We start from the raw sequence: 26,605 nt of genomic DNA, 5'->3' as shown, positions 1-26,605 counted from the left end.
TCACGACGTTCCGGCCACAACGCAAGCAGCCGTCCTCAGGTGAGGAACAGGTCTGTCGAGAAGACAGAGTCTGAATGACACACTCCAGGCTTGGAGCGACTATTTAAGCTGGGATGGAGGGGGAAAGGGCGCCTTGACAAAAAAATGTGTGTCATTCAGACTCTGTCTTCTCGACAGACCTGTTCTTCACCTGAGGACGGCTGCTTGCGTTGTGGCCGAAACGTCGTGAGAATTATTTTATTATGTTTTTATTATTATTATTTTATTATGTCCATTCTACGTGACTTTACCGAAAGAACCAAGAAGATGAATCCCTGCAGTCACGAAAGCTTTAAATCGAAACTATATTGTCTATCGGCGAAAGTCCAATATTGTACACATTCATCTACTTGGAAAAATATATTCCAGAAAAATAGTGCTTAATTTAACAGTCATGTACATGTGTTTAGATAAAACCTTTGTATTAATGACGCATTTAGTTTCACATTCAAGTACAAGTGGCAGCAGCGATAAAACAGAGAAAGATAACACGCAACATCGTTACATGTTCCGTTTTTGTTCACAAAATATTTTTTTAGAAATCGAATAGAGGTGCTTCAAATGTACACATTGCATACATGTATTAATTAATTCAACCCACCATCAACAATACATTATTTCTATTTCAATTAAAATTCTCGACCATAATTAAGCTAATTATAGTAAAGGTACATCCATCACTCGAGAGTAGTACACGTGACGGGTGAGACTGACAACCATGGGAGAAAACACGCTTGAGGATATGCCCACGATGGAGATGAAGTGATGAAATCAGCTCTTTCGCAGGAGCGAGATTGACTGTGTCATTGCAAGCCTATAGGAGATGGCGACGGCATAGGAATGCCTTTATTCAGCAGTGGATAGAACATGGCTACTGACGAGTGCATATATGGGGTGCAAGAGTTATGGGCATAGAGGCAAGAAAAAAACTGTCCATCAAAAACTTCCATTTTCAATGTATTTTGTGTTACATAACAAAAGGTTAACAGCAAGCATGATCCAGCAACTCTGGCAAACAGAAGGTTGGGTCTCGTTTTAAAATACCGCTCTTTGTTAAGGCAACATAGACAATATTTAAACAATGTTGCGTAAGTAAACAAAAGTGAGGAGATAGAATTTAACGCAGACCTCAGGGATAAAAGCTGCAGAAAATTGTATTAGTCAATTAATCAAACACATTAAGTATAGTCACTGGGCTCCTGATAACCTGTATTTATCCCTGTGAACTAAATTTCTGGTATTTAATCATAAAATATACAAATTACACACTTAATATGGTTATGTTGTTGATTTCTTACAGGTACCATCGAATGTTTGCCTGATTTTTGTGGACTGTAATAAACCCTTTGAAGGTTATATTACATGTTTGTTGTTAATATTACATATTACATGTTTGTTGTTAATATTATATATTACATGTTTGTTGTTAATATTACATGTTACATGTTTGTTGCAAAGTGGTGTCACCTTAACAATGTCTGTGTGCGCATTCGATACTTTTCTGTCAAAGCCCCCAGTTAGCCTTGGCTCAGCGGGAGGTTATTTATTCCATTCTGATGCCCCCATACTGTGGAACTCCTTTCTTCCAGCGATTGATGCTGTCGACTTTTTGTTGAATTCAAGACTTGCCTTCTTTGCACTGCCTGTGATTAACTGCTTGTCGTTATTACAATTTTTTTTATTTTACCAGGTAAGGCCCACTGAGCTACATATCTCTTTTTCAGATGCGACCTGGCCATGAATGATAGCTTAACGAAGTGGTTTACCAAGTGGAAATGCATAGCAGCCAAATACTCTAAACTCATGCTGATTCTAAATGTGGAGGGGAAAACCGGAGGATCTGGATAAAAATCCACACCATCACGGGGAGAGCATGCAAACTCCAAATACACAAGCGTCAGGGTCGGGATCGAACCCATGGCCTCCTGTATACAAGGCCAGGTCGTTAACATCTCATCACCGTTATGAATTAAATGTGCCCACCATTTCTGTACACTGACGTGAGATGCTTATGTCAATCAGCCATGGTAAATCCACAGTTGGATGAAGGCCTCTCAAAGATGGCACCATCTATTCTGGTGCTGCGATGTCACAATTGATCTAGCACATGGACACAAGCTCATTTCTTCGCAACATCTCCTTAATAGACATCCTCTCGGCCGCATTGCATTCCTGTGTTGTCCTTCCATCACTATTCTTGACCACGAGAAAGTCGTGATGTCTCTAACTTGGATATGTTCTCGAATCTGAGTGTTTCACTTTCTGTCTCTCAATGGAATTCCATGTTTATGCACTCCTTTTCTTTATGTTAAAAACATGTTTTCGTTAATATTCATGTTTCTGAACCATATATTACTGCTAGCACTACACACTGATACAACAACGGTCTTGTTTAGGCGCATTGGCATGTTATTTTTCATTATCAACATCATTTTTCCAAAACAACTATATAGCCTGTTCTCATCCACCTCATCGTTTGATAAAAACAATGAAATGGACGTAAATTTACCATCAATAATTATCCTACGTTTTTATTAATTAAATTAATTTAAACTGGATGTTGTACGTAAATCCAAATTGCACCGTATTCAATTGCTATGCAGTTGTACTATTAAATAAATGAATGGGTCAGGCAAACAGAGGCGACTGAAAGATCTTAAATAATTTTAATGGACATTCCTGACAAGTGCTGACAGCATTGCCTGTGCCATCTGCTCACTAAGGGCATGACCGGCTTCAAGTGTTGGCACCACATTTGATGGCGGACTGTTACTTGAAAAGATCTACACTACAGACTCGCCAGCTGCTGAGCATATGAACTCTGCTGACTGCCTGATATTTATATGCGTACGTGAGGAGAAAGGATTTACAGAGACTGCAATTATAAAAGAGTGTTGGGTTATGCTTGGTGTTGGCCTAAAATAGTTGAAAGCCACGTTTCATATTGACTTTGGCAAATGTCAAACTGCAGAAAAAATTCTGAACACTTTTGTTCAAAGAGTATGATTTTACCATTGAAATACAAATATTAGATTTTCTTATCATCAGACGTGCATTCCATACATGTGCAATTTAATACTACATGGTGATATGTATCATTAACTGCCTGCATAACATTATCTTCTTGGTTCTTTCGGTAAAGTCACGTAGAAGGGAAATAATAAAATAATAAAAATAATAAAATAATAAAATAATTCTCACGACGTTTCGGCCACAACGCAAGCAGCCGTCCTTTTATTATTTCCCTTCTACGTGACTTTACCGAAAGAACCAAGAAGATGAATCCCTGCAGTCACAAAAGCTTTAAATCGAAATGCATAACATTAATTTCCAACGAAGTGACATCGTGCTACCATACACTACCACTTACATTATTCAGGAGTGCACATGCACTCGAACTCATGCAGTCTGCAAGTACACAACTTGTCTCAGTTTGTGGAACATTGTAATAACTTACAGACAACTGTGTGCAATTATGTCAAATGGAGTCTACAAAACACGCAAGTTATTGACTATAAATATCAAGAACACTGTTCCCTGGTAATATTATGTGATAAACAATTTAATTCATAACTTATGGAACAGCTTTTTGAAGAGGATATTCACGTAAAGAATACTTGTAATCCGTAATTTTAAAAAAATAGATTTTGTAAACATCCACAGATAAAAATCAGACTAGGCCTCATTAATGTTTACAAACACCGATATGAGCTTAAGGCTTAAGAAAACAGTTATTGGATTCGTTCTAAAACCATAGCTTAAACCAAACAGTCAAAAGCATCTTCTTGGTTCTTTCGGTAAAGTCACGTAGAATGGAAATAATAAAATAAAAAAAGATAAAAAAATTATTTTTATTATATTACGTTATTATATTATTATTTTATTATGGTTTATTATTTTTATTTTTATTATTTCCATTCTACGTGACTTTACCGAAAGAACCAAGAAGATGAATCCCTGCAGTCACGAAATCTTTAAATCGAAAGTCAAAAGCATATTACTAAAAACTCAGCTGGCTGACTGTGTAAAATTAAAGTCATGCCATGTGACACATCCTATAATGTTAGCGTTTTTGCAACACAATTCACTTAAATAGCTTTAGTCTCCAAAAGGCAAACGAAGAAACCGAATGTAATTATGTGCAGAAATCGGCACAGATAAGATGTAGCCTGCCACAATATAATTAATGAGCACAGGTTTTTTTCAGCATAATGAACTTCATCAGTGAAACGAGAGGTCCACAAATTAATGGAGTTGAAAGGGGGATACACTTTTGTCTGGATGCTCTAGAAATTGTAGGACATTGCACCTTAGTAGCAGTGTATCCTAAGGTGGGGTTATGTACACTCACAATCACATATTTAAATCAAGTTACATTGATGTCCTGCCCAATTAAACCTGAGGGGCTCTCACTGGTAGACATTTCAGTGGTGGATATTCCACATTCCTATGGTGTAGGCGAGTCTTGCCATTAGACAACTGCTGTTATTCCCCACACTCTTGTACCCATTTTAATGACCGTGGAGGGAGGAAAGACTTAGTCGACCCCTGACTGGGATTTAAATTCACTCCCTTCCAATTTTGAGCCACACACTCTACTCTTGTGCTACCTGGTGAATTCACCACGTTTATTGATTCCGACAGGAAGTTTTGTAAGATGACTGATGAACTTGTTCTTAAATGCAAAGCTGAAACCCCTGGCCTTATTTGTCCTCTGCAGATTCTCCTTTCCAGACAAAAGGTCTAACCCTCCAGCTTTTTCTCTCAGCTGACCTTGACCCGGGCACCTCATCTCACTCATGGCAGCAATGTCGACGTTATATCTCGCAAGTTACTTGGTGACAATAGCAGCTCTTCTTACCAATCACACATTATTTTTTATCATCCATCAGAGTGCGAACATTTCACGTTGCAGAAATCACTGTCTTTTTGTGGTTTTGACCACAACGAGAGCGCTCCATATTCCAGCCAGGAGGGGGTTGGATAGCTTACGTTTAGGCCACCTTTTCTAGCCCGTCCCCATGCGGAATGAGTAGAGGGGATCCTAAAGTCGCGATAGCAGCTGCCGAGTTGCACTCATGTCTTAGTCCATCTTACTACCGCGATCTACGTGCAGACTCATGGCTAGAGATTTCACTAGTACTGTCCCCGTCGTGACTAATCCATCGCCGCAGGGCTTCGAAGGTTGGGAGAATGTTATTTCCCGTGATAAAAGCCTAAGCGTGATTACTTTTAATGTGGGGAAGCGTGCGCACCTACAGCGACCACATTATCTTGACAAGCAGGCGGTCCAGGGTCCATTGGCAGGGAAAGTCCATAACAGCCGGAGATCTCCAACTTGCTGCAGTCCTTCATCCACTTTCGTAGGCATTGAGATCCAAAGATCCTCTTCCACCTAATCCCCCAAAACTTCATTTGCCGACCCATTTCAAGGCTCATGACAGGCCTTTATAGTTACCGTAGTGGGCAGGGGGTACCCCACTATACTTCACCCTGCCAAGTAATGCAATATACTTAGGCCGTTGCCCACCCCTCATGATGAGGACATGAGGTTGGATTTGTGGGGGGTACGAAACATGCACCTTTTCTGCAAAGGAACAAAAAATGTCCGGCCATACATTTCACGGGAATAAATCACACAGATTTAGTGCTCTGATAGAACACAAATCCTCTGAGCTTTTACACAGTTACAGAAAATCTCCTTATAGCCGCCTCCATATTACTCGTGACTCCTATTATCTGTGGCCCTAATAAACCATGGAAAAATAATGGCTTCAAATGGATTCTCCCTGTTATCTGCATTTTGACACAAAGAGTGACCCAGAAGCAGTGCCATATTTCATACGATTCTCTCTAGATAAGAGGAGGGATCAATAAGTGATGGCAAATTCATACAGTTATGCATAATTTTGATGGCTATCACGAGCTGGGTCTGCAGACAGACGAAGATAACAATCGCTGGATAAGAGCAGTTACACGGTATTATATTTTGTGTTGTTTCTGCAGTTGCCTGATTGAAGATTTTAGAAAACATACATTTATGAGAGACATAAAGTGATTCCATATGTGTAAATAAACTTCACAGAGATGGTTTGGAAAACGATAATGAAATGTTTTGTATATATGGATGTTGAACTTCTTTGGCCCCAGACGCGGATCTGAAGCACACGATGCAGTGACCGTCTTTGTTCGATGGCTAGCCAAAAGCCGCTGCAGGGAATGACCACAGTTCGTGTGATGGTTTATCTTCCTTGACGAGATCAGCAAGGTATTGTGGTTCATTTGTGGCAAGCACTCTGTGTGCAATGAGTGCGACCTTTATAATGTATTTGTTCAGCAACCGGAAGCCAATAACAGCTCGGCAAGCACTGGACAGACATGATCAGATCTTGCAATACCCGTCAGGAAAAGCCCCAGAGGTTGGTAATCACTGCAGCTTGGTAATGTTTTTGCCGGATGTCCCATAGAGTAGCGAGTTGCAATAATCAGGCCTTGTCAATACTTTGCGACACGCCCCCGTGTTGGGCATGTCACAACTCATACTCTTAGTTTTTTTCGGTAAAGTCACGTAGGTAAAAAATTAAAATAAATTAAATTAAAATTAATTTTTTATCTACGTGATTTTACCGAAAAAACCAAAGAGTATGAATCTTTGCAGTCACGAAAACTTCAAATCTAGAATCATGTCACAACTCAATTGTGGTCGAATGTGTCGCAGAGCCCTTACATGAAATTGCAGGACCTGACAATATTTTGAACGTGGTGATCAAATGAAATATTCTGGTCGAGTATCGTGCCAAGGTTCTTGAGATGTGTAGAAGCCAAGTCCTGGAGTCTGCGATCACCCACACAGGTTATCCTCCCACACATTTTTTGTCGCTTTAGCCTGAGTACCAATCAGCAAGACCTCCAATGTTTCTGGATTAAGTAGAATTTCTTTTCGTGCAAACCACACCGAGGCTCTCCATATCTAACTTTGACTTCACTGCGGTGAACAATTGTGTATCATCAGCATAATGATGGTATTTGATGTCATGCGATGAGATGACATCTGCGATTAGAGAGACCCAGTGCTGTACGCGATCCACTGAACCTTGCCGGGCAGTGTATGAATATATGTGCACATATATATTATGCAACACTGTCCATAGATCCCCTATGCTGTAATTGGTACCCATTAACAAGCTGCAGAAGAGTACCCAGTGACATTTAGAAACATCACAAGCACTGCAATATGTGAGATTTTAACCTTAGCTCTAACATAAAATTTTTATTCTTGAATTGCAAGGAAACCAAACAAAAGAAACGGTGCATGATAGACGACTTTTCAGGCAATGGCCTTTATTCATAGCACATCATTCATAGAACATAATTCGTGCTATGAAACACATAATTTATGTAGTTCAGAGCACTTCGTAGCACAATTAGTTATATAATAAACATTTAGTTAAAAATATAGAATAGCAGCACGTGTATTTATAATCTCACAATATATTTTGTTTTCAGACTAGATTGTGGCTATGCAGAATAATCAATATTTGTGGGATTTTCCGCTACATATGCTATGTGCTATGAAGCATTTATATGGTACGAAGCACATAAATTATGTGCTATGAAGAAAGGCCATTACATGAAACACGTGACCTGTCATATAATTTAGCTTTTAAGACAGTGTTATTGATGAATGTGTTACGTTTCTTTTCTGTTAATTGTGTTTGTGCACCACTGCCAACACACCATCACCAAATATCGTCTTAACTTTTTGTATATTTCTTTTCACTTATGGGTAGCTTCTACCTGTCAACTACCTACCAACTCGGGAAATGCTCCCAATAACGCTACAAATTAATTACATAATGTATGCATTAATTCAAATCCAAGGGCTAGATATAAACATTTGGACTATCCAATTTCTTTTGATACAAAAACTGGAAGTTATGTTATCAAAAGTGGTGTCACGTCACATTCCAAAGAGATTTTACACCAGTATGTGATGGAAATAAATGTTTTAATCCAACTTATGTGCTTAAATATCTGAAAACCAGACATTTTAAATCCAAAACTCACCACTACTACCTATCATATTAAGCCCGCAGAATGTGCTGCCTCATGTTTTCTTGGCAAAATACAATTTCAGTTAAATCTCCTTTTATTTCCCCGGAAGTTATAATTCATATGTAACAATGACATTTTTGCAAACATATGAAGGGTGAAATTTCAAAAATGCTGAATATATTTGTAATTATGTAGCAGATTTTGCGACATTAAGTTTAAGTAAACACAAGTCAGAGATTTTCAACATGTGATAGCTTGTCTATTTCTCGTTGTTGCTCCTTTTTGTTGACTTAGAAATCAATAAAGAAGACCCACATAATCTTTGAAAGAAGAAATTGACTTTTTGCACATTGTTAGTAGAGCCACCACCTGCTCTGTCATTGCAATTCAGTGTACTTTGGCGTCTACAAAGGATGGATATCTATTTGTGCTGTAGGGCAGAGCCATTTGGTATTTTAGCAGCCTCTACTCATGTCACACTCAAAGCTGTTAATCCCATCTGGGTGCACATTGGATTATTCTGAGGCCACAATCAACTATGAAAACAAAACATATTGTGCGATAAAAAAAACGCGCTGCTATTTGTGGCACATTAGGAGTAGACCACGCTTTAAATTATTTTCTCGTGCAGCAAGTGAGTTAAGTGTGGTTTTGTGAAAGTCCTTATGTGCTGTGCAGTACATCAATGCACGTGTGTACACCAGCATGCCATAACTGAGTTGGGCCTGTGGGTGGCTGGCAGGGTTATTGATTAAGCGGACTTGTATACCAGTCACGTGGTTAATGGCGACTCGGTTGAGGATTGCTGTGTGTGACACACGTGCTGTTGCATTTTACAGATTAACCACAATAAATGTGTTTGCCCTCGACTTGGAGCACCTGCCCACGTCCTTCATTTCTATTGTTTAACATATTTCCTCGAAAGTTAGTTGATTATTTAAAATGTCTAATTAACAACGGTAGCTTCATGCTTACACTTTGTGCATGCTATTATGTTTATAAAGACGCAATTTCTTGCTCACGCCATTTTTGGCAGAAAGACCTCCCCAAGAGAAAGTTCTAGAGAACTCTTCTCGAAGATATGTTGAGCCTAATCTTTCATGCTGGACATCTTTCCAATTCCCTAACTGTGCTGTATAATTTTTTACTGCTTGGTAGACAGATGTGGTAGGGGGTTTAAGAATATTTTTCATTGTTTGAACTCCAGTGCCGAGCTCGAATCTATGACTTCTGGGTTGCAAGTCCAGTGTGCTCACTATTACACCACTGCAGCATCACTCAAAATAAGCTACAGTACAGTAAATAGATAAGAGTTTCTTTTCACATTAAAATTACATTTTGGTACACCTGTGTACGGTGCTTTTTAGAATGTTCCCCAGCACGATTATTTTTCTTTAAGCATGTAAACTTGGCTGAGTTGGCTTACACTTTTGGAATTCAATTCGCAGAGCATGACCAAAATAACTTCAACGTGTCCTGAGTATTTAGCAGTGTCCAACTCCATTGCCAGTGGTGGAAAATGTCTATGGTGTGGGAGACCAGTCTCTCGGAACGATGACCAATGTTGCCTTCTCACAAACCGGTACTAATTTAATTACTGGTTCGTCGACCCAAGACCGGTATTTGAACTCTTTACCTTCCAATTGTAACACAAGCACTCTGCCAAGGCAGCATGCAGCCAGACTATGTGCCTTACATAAGACAACCATGCAACCAAGAACACTAATTTCTTCTGCGTCTAATATTGGCAAACATGATAGAGTATATGCTGCTCTTTATTGACTCACATGATCAGTTGATCACACATTTTTTTTGTATCAAGAATAGTTGAGGATGAGGAGCTGAGCTTGTAGTTGTATAATCCATTGAAAAAAATGATGGTGCTGTAATATTGTGCCCAAGAGGAGTGTTGCCAAGCAGAAAAATCCTTGGCTTTGTCGATGCCCTTCATGTGGCTTAGGTGCGATTAAACAGAGATTAATTAAATAGTGGGTGGAGACCTGACATCTATTTATGCGTTTGCATAATTTGAATTTGTTGACAAGTTTTTGTAACCAAAATGTATTCAAATTAGCAATATGAATGTTAGAATAGATTTAAAACAATAATTTCAGTTATGAAAGCTTTAAATCGAAATATAACCCATATGGTTGAAATTCTGAATAATTAATGTCCATAAATAATGATTCTCCCCACTCATGTCCAAACCAATTGATAATTTGTTTATGTTTTTAATGCTGCCAACTGATGTTGAAAGCATTCATGCATGAGCTCCATCTGTATAAAATGGTCATGATAATGCTCATAACGATGATCCATAACAAATTGAATTATAGTATCAAGTTGTGTTGATATGAAGCACTGATCATATGGAAAGCCAACTGAATTGATCAAACGGTTGCCAAAAATCTGGCAATAAAGCCAGCGATAAATCGATAATCCTTTTCAGCGATGGCGATGATGTCACACACCATGCAGGTGCCTCGTTTCCCCATGATGTCCTCGTGACATCACATCATGCTCTGTGTGACGTATTCTCATTGTGGAGCTCTGAAGGCAATGTTATTTCACTCATGTAATATTTCAGAGGGCAAAGCAGTATACATATGTACCGAATCCATGTATATGCAAGCGATGTCTTCCTTGGTTTTTAAAGTTGTGCAAGTGTGACTAGGACATACTGACACAATTTTTTGTTAAACTTTGTAGATCTCCCTGTAGAGCATATCCATTCACAACACTGAGCAACTACACATACATGAGACTGTTGCATTCCTTTAGATCTACTTTAAAACCACGTTCCAATTTCAAGTTGCTGCCTGGATTTAAACCCAGTCTATTTCAATGCTCAAACAACCATCAGTCCATAGTGATAGGGTTTTACCCTTTCAACTGGTACAACAACTGACGCCTTTATACAAGGCATCATGTTTGCAATAACCACAACACAACTCTGATGATGATAATGCTATGCACTGGCATAGAAGTTGATTGGTCCACACTCGAGACAGCTTTCCTTAGAGCCTAGTCTCCATTGGTGTTGGACCAGATGACACCAGTTGAAAGGGTAGAAACCTATCACTATATTTTGCCACTGGTAAGGGAGGTCTCATAGTGTAAACCATCAGTCCCCTAAGCCAATCAGCCACATCTATATTAAAGTATTTTAAGGCAGAAGTGTAACAACATAGAACACTGCATAGGAATCGCAAAACTTGTCTATTCCTTAATAAATGTATAGTATACCACACAAGTATGACGTATGAGTAACCAACTAGTCAATATGGTGGAAGAAGGATTAAATAAACATCACTTTTGTAATTTTGAGCATAAAAGTTATAAAAAAAACTACAAACACGACTTACTGCGTTGAAGTTTTTTTTTCTCATAGCATCTAAGTCTTTGTTCTGCTAAAAAGGATATTCATGCCGAAGAGGGGTATTTAGCACGTTTGCACATTTTTACATTTCAAACTCCAAATATTAGTGACTCTCACGATTCGTGATGCGCCTGAAGTTCGCGGCAACTCCCGTAATTCACGGTGGCAAACTCACAAAATCTGCAATTCGTCGTGGATTTATGGATATTTTGGAGGTGACTAAAAACTCACGCGATCCAGTAATGTTTGTGAATTTTTGAGTTGCGCAGCTAATTCCTCATGAAATTCACGAGACAAGGCGATGGAAACAATTTGTTTTAATCTGCCACCACCAGTGGACTCCTATTTGCAGAAAGCCACAGATGATAGGATGCATCCGGCGCTTCCGTGAGACCACTTCCGCAAGAGTCTAAGTCTACTGCAGAGAAGCGTGGTAGTAAACGATGAATTTTACACTTTTTCCAGGTTATTCCTCTTATCTGCAGATAATACTTTGAATTTAGCACTTATGGGAGATCACTTTTTGGTTATTAATTCACAGATAAGTGCAGATGATTGTAAGAATGTGCTGCCACATTCAGGACACTCCTCTTATCTCCTGATAAGCACAAATACTATGATGAATGTATCCACGGATAATAGGATTTTCTATAGTTTGATCTGGAGGTACAAACAATAGGAAGAGTGAAGCGTTTTACATGAATACAGAATGAGAGGAGTTTCACTGTGCTATCACTAACACCCAGTGATGGACTGGAACAAAAAATCGGGCCAGCCATTTGTAACACACCGGCCTAAACTCGGGCTATGTGCAATTACTTGTTTTTTGTAAATGAGTTGTGCGACAAACTGTACACTTTCATCTTCTTGGTTCTTTCGGTAAAGTCATGTAGAAGGGAGATAATAAAATAATGAAAATAAAACACAATACAATTTTACATGAATACAGAGAATTATTCTATTATGTTTTATTTTTATTATTTTATTATCTCCCTTCTACGTGACTTTACCGAAAGAACCAAGAAGATGAATCCTTGCAGTCACGAAAGCTTTAAATCGAAACTGTACACTAGCTCGATTTCGCGATGTGACGTATTAGCATGATTTTGCCATGCTGTCTGATTGGCGCATTTGGGCTGGTCCAAAAAACAAATGGGCCGGTGAGGAAGGTTCTTTGGGGCAGCCGAATATGGGACTTAATGCCAACTGGGACCATAAATAGGCAATGAAGCATACACATTAGAAGCAATAACATACTTTAATTACTCTGATCCCATTTGTAATTTCCCCACACAGACCGGCCCATCAGCTTTTGTAATGGTTGCCAGTCGATTGAGCTAAATCCTTGTGCTACTTAACTTTAAATTTAACCAGAAGAATCACAATTGTTTAAACTTCATTTCACCTAAGTATTTTTTTCTCCAGACATGGCTGTTCTCATAACTAGTGTTACAAAAGGTTGGGCATTTAAGTGGTGGCAAGTCCATTGCTTCAAATACAAATATTGTCAGAATTTATAATATAATAGTCCCCGAGACAGCAATTACATACACATTAACAGGTGTGAAGGGTATGTATTATATGTATGATTTATGCCATTTAAAATATGTTTAAGGTATTACCTGTGGACATAACTATAATCTCTGTGTCTATGCTATGTGCCAGGACATTTAGATTACATAAGACATTAAGCAATCTGAGTACATAATTGTAGTACCCAATAGCCATTGTAAGCATTCGAGTAGCTGCAAAAATCTATGACATTTCCATCATTGAGTCTCCCACATCATATTATGAATCTCTCCAAATTTCTCCAAAACAGCAATACCTACGTAACAAATCCACACGTTCCAATCCGATAACATTGGGCGCACAGCACGAATGTGCAAAATGGCAGCTTTGGTGAACACTAATCATATATTTGTCCTGTCATGTTGAATGCCATGTTCAATTTGCCTAAATATATAGCATAGGTACACGTTTTATCAAAGGAATGGCCAAATTTACATGTTAATGGAAAGTGTTTTCTCTCCCAATTCTGGACAGGAAAAAGCACAATTTTACCGACGAGATTGACTGAAGAGGAAGCAGAAAAATTGCTTATTTTAAGAATATGGGAATTTGCTTCAAAACACTGTTGTAAAATGTAATACATGTTATTGTAATACAGCGTATGAATGTATTAGAAACATGGACAATTAAAAACGAAATGGAACCAAAGCTGAAAAGCGTGTATTGAATCAATAAAGATGCATGCACAGCCATACTGAGAGCAATATACAGGAACACATGGTTAAGGAAACAAACATAAATAGATACATTATATTGATAATTAAGGAAAGCATGTGGTCTAAGGCAGGAAACATCACTAAAAGGGATAAGATTTGGGATGAATGGCAGCCAAAGGTGAAAGTGTGTAGCGAGGATGGCCATCTTGGGAATGGAGTGATGAGACAGTTCTAATGCTGGAGTTACATGAATTGTGGTATTGCAAAAACTGTGGGCGATGGTGACGACCTTCATTCATTTAGGCCTTCATTCAGCAGTGGATAGACCATGGCTGATTGTGATGATAATTATATTACAGGTGTACAGCATCTTTTTCCAGTAGTGTCCTAATTGTTTTTAAATAATGAGTGATTGGCTTCTTGTTGGAGGAAACCGATGAATCTGGAGGAAACCCACCATGCATTGGAGGGGTGACACTCAAAGCTCCGCATAGACAGATCCAATAATCCATTGCTGTGCTGCCATTTCCTGGTCACCTCACACCTGGAATTCCAAATCTGTCTTCCATTCAAACTAACCACGATCCACCCTGGCCCCTTCAATTAAACATCTATGTGGGAGCATTAATAAATCCCTCCCCAGGGATGACAACTTAAAGTACAGTCCCGGGTATACAAAAAGCAGAGTCACGGAAATCCCCCCCCCATCCATTTGCATCCTGCTGGTACACATATACTGTGTGTATATATACCATTGTGCCAATGACGAAATCGGTCCGAATGTGTCTAATCCAACCTGATTCCTGCAGCTAAGCAGGTTGAGCCTACTAAGCGCTTGGATGGGTGACGACTGTGCATATAGCAGGTGCTGCAGGCTACTGCGGAGCGACGTTATCAGCAGAGGGTAGTGCAACGAAATGTATTACTGTTGCGTACTTTACTCCAATGTCTCTGTGTGTTCCCTGCCTCTACAAAGTCGCATTGACCAGCATGGCGAAATGTGGTCAAATAACCCTCGTGACCTGCATATATTGGGGAAAGTAGATTGATAAAAGGGACCTATACATGAACAGATACTATATTAATTAATTGAAAGTGAGACACCCTTTTCAAAAGGTACATGGAAAAATGTGCATCATCCGCCAGACTAATCCGAGATGCTGAAAATGTTTTTTTTATTAGCTCTTCTGTTTGGATGCTGCAGTGGAAACTGATTGTATCCAAAAGTAGTGCTTCAATCTCGGTAGCGTGACACGGTGTCTGCAGGAGCCATCAGGGATAAGACCCCACCTCTATATATAGCATGCAAACAACGAGTAGAATTGCAGTGGGGCATTTTATATGCACATTGCATAAAACTCCAATAGATCACGCAAAAGGTCAATTATATATGTATACTAGCATAAGTACCCGGCGTTGCCCGGGTGAAAAATATATTTCTTAATAACCTTACGTATATACACAGATGGGCTGCTACCCCTGCCCCCCCCAGCCACGATCTCCTCGGCCGCTGTGCAGTAATATGTACGGCCTATAGTGTGGTGGGGTGTCGAGGCCTAGTACCGTGCAGAGCCTCCGGTCTCGCCTAGATTGCCCACCCGGCTGAGGCTGGGTACTGGGCGTTCCCCCCCCCCCCCCCCCGCGCTACAATAATACTGTCTAATCGCTATAATTTTATTATCTACCGACCCTATAATAGTAATTGCACACATTGTGGTGGGGGGGGGGGGGGGTGAAGAGGACGTGAAACTTTGACGAATTTACCTCAGAGTCGCGTGTTAATGCGTGCGCATATTTTTAACGGGAATTCAAAATGGCGTCCACCCCGCAGCGAATGCGTCGCTACCCGTTGCCAGGGGCAACCGCCGTCCAATGAAACTGCATATGGTCCGGCGACACACAGACAGACAGACATATTTACGATTTTATATACATGTAGATTAACTCTTATCCACTTTTGAATAAATATAAAGTTGTTAGAGTTTAGCTTTTGCAACTATTTTATTTATATTTGCTTACGATATAAATACAATCTCAGATGGAGATATATTGTAAAAGCAGGTCTCGGAGCATCCAGCAGTGATGGTGTAAGTTTGGAGACATCAACTAAATGGGCCCAGCTGATGTCTGGGATCTTGATCTTGATCCCAGACATTACCGCGAGGCATGTAAACATTAACCCCCCCCCCCCCCCCCACGATGATATAAATTGTAACATTTTGTGGCCACGGGATTAAGAATCTATTCTATTTTCGTCTCGTTTTTAGCCTTTTTGGTATTGTTTCTTGTGAGGTTTTTTTAGTCTTGTTTGTGGAAAAATATTTTTGTGTCATTGGCATAAAGGTATCATTAGCAAATAATTTGCATGTCATTTGCAAGAAATGTAAGTCAATCATTCTTACACGCACAATTATACGCAAGTAACGTGAACATAGGAATGTATCTCATTCAATGAATATGTTATTATACGATTATATGCAACGTTAAATATCAAATTATGAAGGCATCTTGGAATTGTGAATGGACCCTTGTGACTGGGTTAGTGTTTGGGCTTTTCAAATCATCGGTTGAACTTTGTTTATATTACTGTAAGAATAAACATACACCCCAACTATGAAAACTGAACATATAGTATATCTAAGAGTATATTGTTAATCATAAATGCACAATAAATAGTAGCCCAAAATTACCAAAGAAGATTGACAAAACTATGATTGTACACTATTTGTAAAAACAGGAAATTGTTTGAGAGGTTTACTTTGGCCTGTGGTAAACATCGTGCCATTGTTTTGCTACAATGCCTCTAATTGGCCCAAAGCTACAGGCCATTCAATTAAATGTAAAACAATCCTTGATGTAACTACCGCTTCATGCTGGGGTATAGAACACCATATAATATTCAAGATTGTTCTCTTATGACGAGTTTTCTCATCATATACAGATTTGACAGTATAATCTACCAACGCTCACTAGAGTTCAGTAGAGCGTGCAGTGGCTTTTGCAAAAAAAAAGTGGAATCTAACTAGCCAAACTCTTAATTATGAGATGGATTTTCATGATTCAGGAGTCGTGATTCAATTCGAGAATTTAGTTTTTAAGATATAATTTTTACTATCTGGTTTGCATTTTCCTGTTTAAAAAATATAATTTGTACAGTTTTGTTTGCTCATATAACCTAAATATTTATTTTGGATATAATTGGCCTACATTATAAATAATCAATCCTTTAATTCATCATTCGAGTGAATTTATTTATTTTAATACATGGATTCATGTATTGCTGCATGCCGTCTAAATATGTTAATACAAATCAGGGGATTCATACATTTGTAGTGACATACGACGTCACTACTGTGTGGGCTCGGTATGGGTGCTGTCGGCGGGTGTCACGGAGGTCGGTCACGTGGTTGGGGGCCCGGACCTTCTCGAAGGATCGAGAAGGGGGGCGTGGCTTGAGGCAGAGCCGGCCACGCCGCAGCGGTTATACGTGGGGCGTGAACAGAGAGCGGGGTTGTTCAACCCTGGGAGGAAGACGCAATCAGTGGTGTTGGGAGTCTCCGACCTTCGTCCGTGACCAAGCAGCCCGTTACCTGTCCGGGTCACGCTGTGTAGTATTCCCCGAGTGTTAGTGAGATTAGGAACGGTGGTCACCACCCTGTGTATAATGTTCTAGTTGGTTGTTATGCGTTAATAAATAGTGTTGCCTCCAAGTTGAATGTGCACCTCAATCGAAACCACTTCACATTGGAAGGTGTTAAGAGCTGGACAGCACAAATGTTAAATATTTTATATGAAAATAGTCTTAAAGCATTGCTGCTTGTGTCAACGGTGAGCTCATGCCATATGGTATTTTAACTCACGATTTTTATAATTTGTGATATGTTTTCTTCGTATGTTATTACTTCGGAACTTACACTCATTACTTATTCTGTCAAGCAACCATCTATCACGTTTTACCCTTTATTATTTCAGTGATATATCCATGTTTCCTAACATATAAACACATCTATCTGGTGTGCCTCATCCACCTGGCTCAAAACATTACGTTGCTTCATTCCTTTGACTTAGTAAACATTTAGGATGGTATCCTCTGATAGGACTGCGGCGATCAGCCGGTAGCCAATGTGCAGGATCCAAATGGACAAATTAGGTTTACTATTGAGAACTTTATCTTCCAGGTAGCGGTTGTCAGACTCATTACATCTGACAACAAGTAAGCTCGGAATAACATCGGCCCTCTCTATTCCTGAATGTCGTTTTTCCCCCTTTCCTAAAGTCAATTTCAGAATCCAATTATTGCTGACGTTTTACACCCAAAAATGGTGTAGAACAGAGCTAAAAATAGAACTGCGAAATAAAACATCTTGTTTTCATTTGATCTTCACAAAGAGGACCCACAGAAAGGAACATGTTTTCGTTGAGCTCATATTGTTTTGTACTTTCACGCCTCTTCCTATGCACTTTGCGCATAGAATAAAGAATGATCTTGGTGACGCGGGTGTTTGTGATTGGCGAGGTGTACGATGCTGAGCAGTTTTATAAGGGCTAAGGGAATGAATTGTGTGGTGAGATGAGGTGTGTATAGATGCATGATGATATTTTTTTTAAAGGATGGGGGTTTTAAAGAAATCATAGCATGAATTAATAAAGAGGGTTTGGAAATCATAGTTTCGGTAAGCACATGAACATCTATGCCTTATATAGGAATACTGGGATAGTTACATTTTCGGAGTAAAACAACAGCATGCACACAAAGTGGGTTGAGGTGGAGCTGTTGGTCTTTCCAGAGCTCAGAAGCTAAACAGGCTTCAGCCAGGATATTGCTTGGATACGTACATGACCAGCATGCACAAACTACGTGTGTAAAATGTATGTGGGCCATCAGAGGGTCGTGCAGTAAAAATCATTGTTGTTTTGTACTTCTCTACACCTTCAACGCACACACTGACCAGTGTAGTGAAGTATGGTTAAATATCCCTCACGGCTCGCAAAGTGTGTAGAGTCCGTTACCTAGCAGTGGATCGACAAGCAGGCTGTACATGTACGCGAATACAAACGTTTATCTGATAGAGCACGAGTAACAAACAGATGAGTTAGAATGCGAGGAGGGGAGAAGGGAAGAGGGTGATGCACCGGGGTGGTATTGCGGGCAGTGAGTAATGGCAAATCTATCACGCGTAGGGAGGGGGATATTCGTTTTTTATGCATGAAAGGGACTCGTTTTTGTGTTCGAGGGGAAGATACCACTGGAGAGAACTGTTAGTGCCGGGCACTATTGTGTGAGGGAGACAGAACTGGGGAGAGCACACGGAGAGGCGACGGTTGTTGAAGGTGGTGCATTAGAGTGTGGTGAGAACACTGGGAAGATGGGGGTTGGCACATCAGGATAGCGCTGTGATGCGAGTGATGGAAAGAGTTTTAGAATGGCACAGAGTTGTACAACATTGTAATTATGAATAAAATAAAGCTTTAAAGTATCTCCATGGTTGTGCAAGTTGTTTTGCAGGGTGTGTTGAGACTGACTACTACAAATACAAAATATGTGCAACATACCAAAACGATATATATGAAATATAAAAAAAAAAAACTTAATAGTGGTTTCTTTGTTACTCAATATCGCCTATTAGAACACTGTTCATATGTGACTGTCAATTCTCTCAAATTTCCTAGTTTTCTCAGGGCCTCGCGGGATATAAACTGTGATCTCCATGTATTCGTATTTCTGCCCTCTCACCTTGCTCTGAAGAAGAGACATTGTCTGGCACGTCAGCCTGCTGTATATATTTCTGTTATAGCGAAGTGTTAATGATAAATGTTACAAGTTTTTTCTGTATAATACTTTTTTTTGTTTATGTAAGGCACGTATTGAGGCCTTTAAGTGACAAGAATGTGACAAGAATGACATTAAAGGTAAGTGTCTGGATTGAGATTACTTATTTATTCTGTTTTATCCTGTTGGCTTCAACTATTGCATCTGCTGCTCTCTGTCATCTTATTGAAGATGATGGCACCACTTTCACAACCTTCAAATTCTTTCAGGTCGTTATGTCCTCCACTAACCGCCCTGGGCATAGTATCTGCGGATGGTTAATTGGTGATGATGTTATCAATGGTAAATATCAATGTAATATCATAAATTGACTTAGACATTACACAGTGACTGCCAGTTTTGTTTTGGTTTGTATGTGGACTCGGCAACTTTGACAACATTATTTTAATATTGCGTACAGCCCTTTGTCAGTCAACTGCTGGATGAAAGCCTCCACGTGCTGTGTCAGCTATGAGGGTTGTTTGTTCATGTCACTGCTCTAGGTGGCATTGGTTGGCGAAGTGGGGTGGGCAGGAAGGTGTCCAGGACCGGTTCCAGCATCACTTGCCACTGGTGTTATCCATCGCCGGAAATCGAACCCAGGTCAGCAGGTTTGTGACGAGTAGGAGTGTTAGCAAAAGTTTGTTGTTATTATCATTGGCCATTTTCTATCTACGGCCAAATGAAGGTCCTCCCCGCATTGTCGTCGTGATGGTCCTGCAACGCCACAACCCATCTGGCTCCGTTTCATGAGCTAATCTCATCACTTTTTCTCGGTGGTGTTTTTTTAATGTGTTCCCTCTTTTTGGCTGCCAATCCATCACTAGTCTCATCCATCTAATAATATCTCTTCCAGAGACATGTCCTGATCAAGCCCCCTAATATTACTTAACTGTTAATATGTCTCAATGGGCATTAAATATGCAATTTTTACCTTGTAAAGCAAATGGTTATTTATTTTATTACTGCTATAAAAAGCATAGATATAATTTCCAACTTCATAAGACAGAAAGAACAAGGCATATACATGAAAATACAACCCAAATAACACTTCTAATGTCATATATATGTTGGAGGAGTAATCATATATCGCCCTTCCTGGCAATTCAGTGAATTGTTGCCATTCAGGGTTGCAATTCTAAACATGAATACATTCTTCAAATAAAATATAAACATCAAGTCTGAGCTAAATAAACGTTCTATGAATAATTGGATCATTACACCCCCAGTCGATTCATAATTAGTTAGTCTGACACGACCTTGAAGCTTTCAAAAGTAGAATTAAGAGTACCTTCATGGCACTCTGGTGATGTGACTGTAATATCACTGTCATACACGATACTGCATTAAGTCAATGTATCAATATCACCAGACTGTTAAAACAACAGGGAACTTGGACTGTCAGCTTAAAATCGATTTTATTTTTTTAAAGCCTTAAAATGCATCTGCAAAATAAAGTTATTTTATTTTTTCAGTGCAAGTTTATTAAGGTCAGACATCAGTGTTCAATATACTCAGTAAATTCAGAACCTTTAATGTACATTAAATTCATGAAGAATATGGCAGATTCATGTGCAAATTAATTGCATCAATGCGAAAATGTTGTTTAAGAAAACTATCTCAATGATTTTTCTTACGGCGTGATAACTGACACAGCAATAATGTTTATGTAAACAGTGAATGTGGCTTTCCCATATGTACGTGCCTTGCTATAATGACCTGCAATGACCTGAAAAGGTCTGCAAGTGTTGCTTGTTATTCAGGTTGTGCATATTTGCCAAAATACGTGTTGTAAAAAGTATATGCTCAACATTATTAAAGCACAATTTAGCAGCTAATATCTTTATTGGGAATTATGGTTTTCTTTACGAAATGTGATGTATAGAAAGTGAATGTTTTTATATAGTCTATTTCGCAAATGTCTATAATGAAATGTTATCAATTAATGCCACTGAGTTAAAATATAAATGAGCCAATGTCCCTTCAGTTGTTTATGCTGACAAAGTATTATGAAATACATTAATATTTCATGCACGTGACAATATTTTATAAGTGTAAAAAAATATCAATACAGATATTCCCAAATATTTAAATTGCAATGCACTGGTTTAATTGAGTATGCTGAAGAAAATGAACCTGCATTTTGCCAATCAGACCGTGGATGGTACTGTAAATAGATTAACACTCTGTTCCACTATCCCCCCCACCCAAACGCTACAAATCCTGCACCCCTAGGTGTGAAAAACTATTTTAGAACTACAGTAGTTCTATTAGTTGCCATTGATAGGGATGCTGTTCAAGGGCAGACACCTGGAAAAAGCACACCTGCCAGCACATTGCTTTGATGTATGGACAGACCATATATTCGTGTCGTTTCCCATTTCTCATTGGCTGCTTTGACCTGATTTCACTGAATAAAGTACTTTTGTATTATGGAACTTTTTAAAAACACATCGTAATTGCAATGTAGTGTGGGTATAAACGTAATGCAATTTATATATTTAAAAAAAAACAGATTTTTAGCCAGCAACTAAGCACAGAAGTACCCAATTTCTCCCCAATATGGCATTGAGAGGCCTGGTATTTCATTAAATTACACGAATTTACAGCCTCTGGTCCATCCACTGTTATATGAAGGCCTCCCCATGTCGTGTGATCTCAGGGTGTTGTTGACCACACTGCACCAGGCTGGTATATGGGGGTCGGTGAAATTGCGGAGCCAAGACCCGTTCAGATATCACACGCCAATGATGCTTGATATGGCCAGTCATCTTACTCAGGTTGCCGAGTACAGAGTGCAGTGCACAAACCCCTTCACCACAATTTTGTTTGTACAGTATATTATGGTTCTCACATATTTAAAAACTAACATACTCAAGATACTTTTGGCATTATACTAAAATGGTGGTGCAAAAAAACAATGTTCTTTTGGCTTATAAATGTTAAACTAAGAAAATACATTATAATGGGATGTTTAAAACCCTTTCAATTTGGCTCATATCACCGAATTCATAATTAGAAGCTGAATACGTTTATTACAGACTTTTCCCAAGGTTATTGCAGCGCTCTCAGATGCAGCTTAATTAGGACACTTGCCACCTTGGGCATGAGACTGAGCGACTTTATATCAGGGCCCACTTCACACTTTCATTCCAAAAATAGCAACTATTAGTCATGTTTTCCATGCACTTTTGAGCCATGTACTGTATATGTGCAGTGAGCGGCTTACGAGACACAATGTGTCGAGGGCTTCTTATTTATTCTCACACTTCTGGCACAATCACTGGGTGACAAATATATATACACAGCTATGCATAGCTGACCCATCTACACAGCCCCATCGTCGGCATCTAACTATATCGCTGGCTGACTAATATAGCGACGACGACGATGGGAGGAGCCATGTAGAGGATTGGCCAGGCAGCTGAAGAGAGAGAGATGACGGTGAAGACAGCGATGCTAGCCAAGACCCGGGACCCCACGACAGCCCCGAACCTTCGGTCATGTCCCCGTTCTAGAACCTTCGAGCAGGTTATCGGAGCTTCCCAACTGACCCCGCCTTTTACCTTTAACACAGTTATGCCCCTCTTCTAGTTGGTTATTATATAATGCACCCATACTCATGATTACCCCTCCTGGTCAACAGATGGCACCCTGCCATTACATCACCCCCCCCCCCCCCCCCCCCATGTTTAAAAGATAGCTGTCCCGGCTAATACTAACAAAATCGAAGACATGAGCAGAAAAGATCACCAAAGTAAAAACAGTAAAAAAAACGAAGACAACAAAACTGTTTTTGTTAAGGCGGAACAATCCGCAATGAGAAAGGAAAGACCCAAGCAACAACTGTGGAAGGTAGGGGAAAGACCCAAGCTACAACACGGGAAGGTACTGTAGAGGGCAAAGGTGAGAAGAGAGAGAGGGAGGGAGAGAGAAAGAAAAAATTCCCCTTCGCATAACTCGCGAGCACGACCGTAAATCCCCCCTCATTACATACACACAGGGACATTGCTATCACCAGAATCTACAAGATTTTGACTGACTCCTCGACGCCGGCCCATCCATGGGAGCAATCTTCGCATTCTTCACAGGGGATGCGGACTCGAACAGAAGACCCAGAGAAGTCGGTTCCATCTCCAGCTTTACAGGTGACGCGGGCCGGGTCACAGCCAGCGGCCCCTCACATTCGGTGAGACCTCGTGACCCGCCAACCTTCAGGGGCTCCGAAACTGTGGGCGGCACAACACAATCCTTCTGATGCACGATCTCCATGGCCGCTTTCCCTGGCTCGTTGGACACGTCAGACACCGGCCGTACAAAACTTGGAGATGAGGTGTCAGTCTGGGGAGGAACATAGGGCTTCAACCGCGACAGATGGACAAACCAACAGCGACGACCCACCCGTATACGCACGCACTGCGGCCGTTTGACCTCAACCACTTCCATGGGACCTTTCCATAGCCGATGCAATTTAGGGGACGATCCCAACGGCACCTGCGGGCAGTGCAACCAATGCAGCACATGGTGATGCCGCCCTGCATTCCGTTCATTAGCCGCCTGCGCTTTGGCAGTGTTTGCCTTGGCCACTTCGCGTGTTGCCGAAACGCGCTTTAGCATAATTTGCAAGGGCGTAGCCAAGATCGTTTTACCCTTATTCTCAGAGAGACCCAATTGAACCTACATGGAAGGTTCATTTTATCTTCCATACATGAGAAAACACGGCAAAATCCCGTGGAAGCATGGGGAGCCGTCCTGTATGCTGCCAGGAATCCCGGAACATGCAGATCCAAATAAGTTTGAGCCGCACTAACCGCCTGACAAAGCATGGATGTCAGGGTTCTATGCAGGCATTCCACAATCTCGTCTGTCTGGGGATGGTACGGCGACGTTCGAATCTTCCTAGTGCCCAGCGCCTGACAAACTTCGCGCAGCAGCTTCGAAGAAAAATTCCGCCCCTGATCCGTGAGAAACTGCTCAGGGGCCCCTTTATACATTACATATCCATGCAAAACGCCTCGGCAATAGAAGCTGCCGACTGGTCAGGCAACGGCCAGGCCATCGGCCACCGCGGAAAATATTCAACACCAACCAGGAAAAACGTATTCCCACTCTGCATGGCCATAAAGGGTCCTAGAATGTCGAGCGCGACCAACTCGTTAATCCGCGACACCGAGATGGACTGCAGCAGAGGCTGGGACTTCCTCAGCGGTGGTTTTCTGTGCGCGCAGTATGTACAACCCTTAATCAAGTGGTGCACTTCGCTCGACATTCCCGGCCAATACAAATCGCACTGCAACGTTAACAACGTCTTCCGCACCCCGAGTAACAATTTGTCCTCATGCACCACCCTAGTCAACCTGCCTGGAAGGGCAATGGGAACCACAATGCGATGACGGTGCAGCCTTTCATGCCCCAACATCAAAAGGCCATCCCGAAGGACCAGTCGCAGGGCGTCAGAGGGAGCAGACTCTTTGTGCCCCAATTCAGTGCGACGCCACAAAGCCATAAGGGACACATTTTCCATCTGCAACTGCCCCCACTCGACACACCTAAGGTGCAAAATGCTGTCACCCGACGCGACCACCTCGGCGGGCTCCGCTTCATCAAGCGCCGCTATGACGGCCACAGGCCCCGCCGCCGGAGGTGTATAATGACCCGCGCCTGATGAACACGCACAGCTCACTCCTTGCGGCAGGTGGGATAATGCATCAGCTTTGCAATGCCGCACCCTTTTACGGTTTATCACGCGGAGCGAGTATGCCTAGAGAATTTCCAGCCAGTATGAGAGCTGGCCAGAAGGTTGGTCCAATCGCAGGGAGTACTGAAGGGCCGTGTGATCCATGCGAACAATAAATGATCTGCCGTAGAGATAAGGCATATACTGTTGTACAAAGTACACCATGGCCAATAGTTCCCTGCAGGTAACACAGTAGCGCTGTTCCATAGCAGACAAAACGTGGCTGCCATACGCGACTACCCTCTCTACTCCATTCTTAACCTGGGACAGGACGGCTCCTATACCCGTGTCACTAGCGTCCGGACAGTCGAGTGGGGGCGCGTTGGATAGGCGCTCACGAAGGGCTGCAAACATAGCCTCTTCCTCCACCCCCCTCTTAAATCTCTGGTTCTTGGCAGTCAAAGCATGTAGGGGCTTAGCCACCATGGCAAACTGTGGCACGAATCTGCGATAATATGACACAAACCCAAAGAAGCTGCACACCTCACCCACGGACTTGGGGGTCGGCCAATCTCGTTAGCATGCCGTTTTCTAGGTTCCGTGGCTATTCTGTTCGAACTAACGATGTGACCCAAGTAATGCACGGAATTTTGTTGCAGGAAGTTGCCAAAACCCCGATAACAAGTCGAGGAAAAAAACGTGCACCGGACAATGTGTCTAGGGAGTCATCCATGCGTGTGAGCGGTTATGCGTCTGCCACCGGGACCTTATTTAATTTACGAAAACCCACACAGAACCTAAGACTAACTAGCACCACGGGCGCTCTCCAAGGGCTGGTAGAATGATAATGATATCAGCGGCCAATATCTCGTCCACCACCTGTTGCACATGCTCTTTCTCTAGTGGACTCAACCGATACGAGTTCTGACGAATCGGGCCGGCCTCCCCCGTATCAATGCGGTGTTGCAACAGGGAGGTATGGCCGATATCAAACTTACTTTTACTAAACACATTTAAAAACTCACACAGCAGCGGCTGTAATTCTCGTCGCTGCACCGGGGGCAACTGCGGGTTTTCTTGACACAACACCTCTGCCCACGACTCGTCCGATCCAACACTCTGTTCCATCGCACTAACAATCCCGTCGTGCATAATCCTGGCACCCTCGCAACATGCGGCCGTCGCGTCGGCCAGCACCGTCCCCGCCTGAACCACAGCCGTTCCCGGGCCCGCATTGAGCACCTGTAAGAATGGCTCCTGGTTCAGGTGAAGGATCATCTGTGTGCCGACCAGCGCTAGGCCACGGGTCACTGTATTGGACAGTCAACAGGATGCCCGCCTCCGGGTCAGTAATTTGCAATCGCTTGCGGTAGCGCAACGGTATCAACATCTGCGAGCCTGGTGGGATTTCTACCAAG

This window comes from Lethenteron reissneri, chromosome 26 (assembly GCF_015708825.2).
Source record: "Lethenteron reissneri isolate LAM-NWPU_2019-01 chromosome 26, ASM1570882v1, whole genome shotgun sequence".
In the NCBI taxonomy this organism is placed as follows: Eukaryota; Metazoa; Chordata; class Hyperoartia; order Petromyzontiformes; family Petromyzontidae; genus Lethenteron; species Lethenteron reissneri.
This window is presented reverse-complemented; position numbering follows the sequence as displayed.